At 37.2% G+C, this 7,071-nt stretch overlaps 1 long non-coding RNA gene across 1 annotated transcript; it reads right to left on the bottom strand.

The window, feature by feature from the left end:
• Positions 1-445: 445 nt before the first annotated feature.
• Positions 446-4,568, bottom strand: LOC132056945 (uncharacterized). Its single transcript, XR_009415039.1, has 2 exons — positions 4,379-4,568; positions 446-706 (listed from the first exon to the last, which is right to left on the bottom strand). It is a non-coding gene; the product is annotated as an uncharacterized LOC132056945 (long non-coding RNA).
• Positions 4,569-7,071: the final 2,503 nt, after the last annotated feature.

A 7,071-nucleotide genomic window follows, 5' to 3' on the forward strand; every position in this document is an offset into this window, starting at 1 on the left:
AATTTTTCAAAAGAAAATTATACAACTAAAACGGATCCTATTCTTTCTGGGCTCAGCCCAGTTATTTATAGTTTAAAACTCAGTTGGGCTTGGCCCAAAGCATTTCCCCTTTTACTGTTAATACACGGCCCATAAATTTGGCCCAAAATTCATGAGTTTTTCTTGATTATTTTTCGCTTGGCCCAAAATGTTTTGTTTTAAAATCCAACACCTAGCATATTAGCCTTAAAATCTGGTTGGGTTTATTTCTTGGCCATGTCACAGTTTTGAAAGATTTTTTATCTGTTTGTACTCGTATGTTTTCAAAATTGGCACTAATGAATAGTTTTCTCCCATTTTTGTCTTCAAAATTTTATTTATATTAAGCGGGTTTTGAAAAGAGAACTCGTGTTGGGGACCTAAAGTTTACTAAACGGCGTAAGCACTGTTGTCTTAAGACTGCTAGTTCAAACAATAAAGATTCCAATATAATTTATGAGTTTCTTACAAGTTCATACAAATACACAACTACAACCAAATCGTACCAAGAAATCATAAATAAATAAATAAGGAGAATGGAAGGCTAGGGGCTTACCAAGCCCCTAGTTGGCCATTTTCACCCATGGCTGGGCCTTCTTTGCATTTATGTTAGCTTCCATTTCTCTTCGGACTCGATATGCATTTTTGAAAGAATTTTGCCTGTTGGGCCTTTGGCCCAAGGCCGGACCTGAACCGAATGGCCACGCAGTAGAGGAGGAGGAAAAAGAAACGGGACTCGGTTAGTTTTTATTTACTAAACTTATCACATGCATAATTATACATATGCAATACATACATACATATACGCAGATACAAATCATAAAATAGAAACAGTGTACACACAAATATACCATATTGGGCCCTAGTAATAAAGTAAGCCATATTCAAAGCCTTATTATTTCTGGATTTTTGAAGCGGTCTGCTATTCTTATTGGGCTAGGCCCATCTTTCTTTCAAACAGAAATCCAATCAAAGCGTATATCTAGTGTATATCAAGTATATACCTAATGAATACCTTCCTTTTTCTGGCAGCCTAATGTGCATCGTATGTATGTTCAGCTTTTAGGCAGGTCCCGGAGCTCACTTTTCAATATGATGGACCAAACTCTTTCCCTTTATATTATAACTAATTCCTAATTTTCTATAGGGATTATGCTCAGATATGGATTAATTAAACAAGTACCCAACCAAATAAGGTTATATAGCCATATATTAACATTAATGCTCAGATTGTAACACTTTTACATGACTGCAGGTTCTATTTAGACAAATGGGATAATCTCATAAATTCTAAGTAATGCCAATGTGGACAGAACAAGTATTTCCTCAAAGTATTTCCAAAAACAGATTATGCAATGGCAAGTTCTAAAGAAGCAGTAACAGGCTAGTCAGGAAATGGGGCATACAAGACAGGGTATCCATGGAAATGCAAATTGGTATTATAGATACAAAACCAAAGCCCTTCTGTGTATACATCATCATAGGCAAGACATTGTAATTTGTGGAGAAAGCAGTTGCAACTCAAGCACACATATATGACTTAAACAAAACAAATTGCAGGTCTTGGCACATAAAGATGATACAGGATGACTCACACAATGACAACAGTATAGAGGAAATGTATAGGACTTATGCACAATCAAGCAAGCATATACATAGGCTGAACCATGGTTGAGTCTGAATGACCATATGCAAAATATAATGGTATGCAGAGAGACATTTGTGATTTAAGTAGACATGGCATGGGCATAACTAAGAAGACAAAATCAGGATTCTTCTAGTCCAAATGATTGTATGCAGGGTGAGGTACCATGTAGAGCAAAGCTATTGCAGACAAAAACCAATAGCAGCACAAGCAAAATCAAGTGCAGGTAAGACTGAGTACATGAAAATGATACAGGATCATCCCTTTAAAATTCAGTTAAGTTTGTCTAGTGATAGCAATATATGACAAGAATCTGCAAGACTCATATTGTAAATGCAAGCCCAGGAAAGATGGAGAGGATGTAAAGAAAGACAAGCGTGCTCCTCTAACAGAATGCTAACAACAAAAGAATCATATGACTCCAAAGATCCTTAATGGTTCAGCACTCAATATTCAAATTTTCAAACTTCTTTTAAATCCCTATTTTATGCCTGACTTAAACACATTGTGCACTTAAACTTCTTACTTATTCATTAATACATCTCTGATTCCAGTTCCGTGCTTTTGAGATCATATGATCACCATGTGGGTCTTATGCAGCAAGCATGCCCCCATAGACCATGAAAGTGCCATGGTGCCCTTTATGTGGAGGGAAGGTGTTATGAATCAAGCAGTTGCTTGGGTCTCCCTTAACCCTCTCTCTAGAGCACCTTTCTAAAAAAGACTCATCCAAGTCATGTGGCTTTGGCTTACTCTTAGTCCCTAGTGATCATAAGAACTCTGTTTTTAAGCTGTTTGTAACTAAGTGTTCAAAAAAGTGCAAATGCAAAGGTTTACAAGCAGCCAGGATCATTTTAGCACAGGTAAGGATCATTTTCATCACTAAGACCTAATTGAGTTCCCATAGATACACAGAATGAGTCAAAGTGTTATCACATTGTTCCTTAGATCACTTTAGTTTCTCAAAGCCATCACAGGCTGTTTTGAGCATTCAACCGGCCAAACCATATCATAAATCTTATTCCACTAAATCACAAAGGTATATATCAACTAAATAGTCATGCAATGATAACTAAACATACAAACAATATTATCAGAGGTGCAAGCAAGCAGAAATAACTAAATGATGACACTACATCCATATCAATAGACTATCAGAATTCAGATCAAGGACTCAAGTAATTCAAGCATGGATATAGCATATAGGTTTTCATTTTTTCAACACTGAAATATTTCTTACACATAGGCATTTAACAAACAGGCATTATTTGAGATTAACCCTAATTAGTTTAGCTTGAGAACCTCCCTATCTTCCTGTTTTAACTCTATTTGATTTCATAGGGACATTATGCTAACGCACTAACCAGATTACATCAGGACCAATCTTTTAATTCATTTCAAAGGGGATCCATCAGACTTAGGCACATTTAGACAAGTCTACACTCACTTAAAGCAATCAGGCCCCATTTAATTACATTTTAGCCCCTTGATCACATCTTAAGACTGACATAAGCATGTTTAGACCCATTAAGCCCTATTTTGGATCAATTATAACTCTCTACTTGGTCTAGCCATGACCTATTCAATCAACATGATAAAAGAACAAGCATCTTTAGATCAGCAGTAGGTTTAGAATTCCCAAATCAGTGTACTTGAACCAATAAACCAATAAATCTTCCAAATTAATTCAAATGAGTTAACTCAGTTTCACCTATCTTAAGCTAATAAGGTCTTGTAGTCTAAGCATTAATGATTAAAGGGTTCCAACAGAACTAGATAGTATCCCCAGAGGTCACTCACATCACTTATATTGATTCTCACAGTTAAGCATTGCTCACATTAGGTAGTTAAACCATGATTCAAGCAACATAAAAGAGAGATAGTTAGGTCTAAAACATCCTCATTAACAGTTTATACAACCCCAAGTTAGCACTGAAGCAATCATGTGGCACTACATTGATTATCTAAATAACTAAAACAAGCCTCCTTCAAGCATACTGTCCAAAATAAGTTATGCTATTCTCCCACAAACTCAAACACATGCCAGGACAATAATCATGCTTAAGCAGCTAATCATTTAAACTAATTACTAACTAACAGGGCATACTACATCACAACTAAGTAAAAACATGAACTAAAAGAGCAAAGACAAGATAAAATGTTACCTTTTTTATGTACAACCCTTGTCAAGAATGAATTTGGAAACCTTGTGCTTCCAATCTCAAGACCCAGCCCCACAATACAAGAAAACAAGTAACTAAATAAATATTTGGACTAAATAGACTCTACTTTAACAGTTAAGTCTTGAAAATTTTAAACTGAGAGCTCAAATTTTTGAGTTATTCACTCAAAATTCAAGCTGCGTGTGTTCAAAACTTTTTTTCTTATTTTCCCCCCTTTCTTCTCTCTCCTTTTAATAGAGAGGGTTGGAGTTCTATTTATAGAACCCCAAAACTATCAAAAGACCTAAAAATTTCGATGTGGTGCAAACTGGGTTTTCAAGTGCAAACACTCAAGGCATCAAATTAACGACCAAGATCTAAAGGCATCACACATATACGGTCAGATATGACCCATTCTGGGTCGATCCGAATCCAACCTTAGAGAACGAATGAAAATTAAGCTTTAATGAATACAATATAACAACAAAATACAGAAATCCCCATTTTGATTTGAAAAATAAAGAAGAAAAGCAAAAGAAATGAAGACTAATACCGCGTTTGGACGGTTTTGAGTGAAAAAATGTTGAAGCATTAATTGTTAGCTTGAAATAGATGGTACGAGACTGCGCAAACGCATCTCTGTGCCGTTGCCATTTTTGGGATGAAAGAGAAGAGGGGTATAAGGCGGCGGCTAGGGTTTCCTAAAGGGGAAAGGGTGAGAGGAGAGAGAGGGTGGTATAAGGTTTGTTTGGTATGAAATGAGAATCAGAGGGGGGTATTACCCTTCTTGTTCTGCGCATTTTGGGACGGGTCAATCCATGTTTGGACTGGACCTGGTCCATAATTTAAAAGAATGGGAGGAGGCCTATAAACGTATATCACACACGTATATTTGCGTATACTAGGTGTAAATACGTGTACGAGGGGCAAAATGGGTAGATAAAAATGCTAAAGTATCGATTATTGATCACATTATAGAAATTAGGGCATGATTCGTATTTTTAATTAATTTTAAAACACGTCTAATTATTTAAACAACCTTGATTTGCAAGTATAGCCTCGATTGGTTTTAAATCTAAATGAGTGCTGCAATTATGACCTTTGTGTTAACTAATTGCAATAATGTCCTCAGTTAATCTCAATCCAATTAATTATTTCAATTGTGACCTCATTTATCCTAATTAACCAATTAAAGCTAGATTTGCACTAATGACCTCAATTGCTTTGCCAATGGATTTGGTCATTTCAATTAAGGCCACTCAAAGTCTAACTTTGCAAAAACGACCCTAATTGTCTTAAACCATGAATTGGTCAATTCGATTGTGGCCATAATGTAAACAATTAGTAATAAAAACCAATTTTGCAATAATGACCCTCTAATTGATTAATTAATCTAATGCACTAAAACAGTTTTATTTTATTTCAAACAATTATGCAAACACACAGAATTAAAGGTTGAAGGGCAAATGGTCAATTCTCTTAATTACTCAAGTTCCTTGGATTTAAAGGAAATAGTTAATTTGTCTTTTTGACAATTTAGCGATTAAGTGAATAGTTATTCAAAAACTGTTTTGCCTTTGGTTAATCCTAACAAAATATTTCATGAATACCATAAATACCAATTAATTTCTAAATAATTTATAATGCCATAAAGATCTCTTTATCAATTTGAAGGAGTATAATATTGACTTGAGTAATTTTATAAAATTATTTAAACTCTTTAAGATGCCTGGTTTGCTTTATTTGTTATCCAAGGACTCTGAGAAATTAAAATAAATTATGGGAGGTCAAAAATTAGGTGTCAAAAGTCACCTCCTTTGACATGTACTCGATTCTATTAGGTCTTCCTAGAGAAGTATGTTCCTCGTATCATGAGAGACAGGAGGAGAGATGAGTTCTCTGCCCTGCAGGAGAGAGGGTTATCTGTTGCGGAGTATGAGTCTCAATTTTATGCTTTGGCCCGTTATCTTTGTGTTGTTGCTCCCCACTGAGACAGAGAGGGTGAGGTGGTTTGTTTAAGGGTTGACCCTTCCGCTTCGATTGGCGATGTTGTAGGTAGTGGCTTATGGGGCTTTATTTTAGGAACTGGTGAATCATGCCAAGGAGGTCGAGTCAGTGAGGTGGCAAGCACATGATAGGGGTGATGACAAAAAGATTCGCAGAGTTGGTGGTTTCAGTGGCTTCTCTCCTAGGAGGGGGGGGGGGATGTCATCATTACCATTCCAATTGTCTTATTTAGTCCACACTTTAGATTTCAGCGGGTGGTTCTTCTGGGTATAGTGAGTTCAGTTCTTGGCAGACATCTCGAGGTTCATATCCACGACAGTCAGACCGTGGGGGTCATTCAGGTTCTTCTGTATTTATTCAGCAGCCTATGTCTGGCAGGGCATATTTCGAGTATGGTGACCCAGGGCATTTCAAGAGGGAGTGCCCTAAACTTAGACAGGGTGGAGACTAACATGGTTCTCCGGTTCAGGCACCTAGACATCCAGCACTGCCAGCTAGAGGAGGCGGATATTCTGATAGAGAGGGTTCGCAGCCTAGCATAGGTGGTCATCAGTGTCTAGTAGGGGCAGTTCTCAGTCAGCTTGGGGTGGAGTTCAGTCAAGCCGTGGTGGTCGTGGAGGTACGCAGTCCGAGTGTGAACGAGGTTATTTCTATGCTTTCCTTAGTAGGCCAGGGCTGAGGCTTCTGATGCAGTTATCACAGGTACTATTTCGGTCTGTCATCGGTCAACTGTGAAATTATTTTACCAAGGCTCTACCTACTCTTATGTATCTACTTATGTTGCTTCAGGTCTGGATATGCTACGTGAGTTGCTTGATTTTTCTATTAATATTTCTACTCCAATTGGGGACTCCGTAGTGGTGTACGTGGTATATTGATCCTGTGTTGTTACTTTGATAGGATATGACACTTGGACTGATTTGAAGATTCTAGACATGGTAGATTTCAACATTATTCGAGGCATGTATTGGTTGTCTCCTTATCATGCTATCTCGGACGTTCATGCCAAGACCGATACGTTAGCCATGCCCAGAGTTCCTAGATTGGAGTTTTTGGTCATGTCCTTTGGGCTGACCAATTCCCCAACAACCTTTATGGACTTGATATATGGTGTTTTCAGACTGTACTTGGATTCTTTTGTGATCGTCTTTAATAATGATATTCTGATTTACTCTCAGAGTAAAGAGGAGCACGAGTAACATTTGAGGATTGCACTTGGGATTTTGAAGGAGAAGCAAC

This window comes from Lycium ferocissimum, chromosome 5, assembly GCF_029784015.1.
Source record: "Lycium ferocissimum isolate CSIRO_LF1 chromosome 5, AGI_CSIRO_Lferr_CH_V1, whole genome shotgun sequence".
Taxonomy (NCBI): Eukaryota; Viridiplantae; Streptophyta; class Magnoliopsida; order Solanales; family Solanaceae; genus Lycium; species Lycium ferocissimum.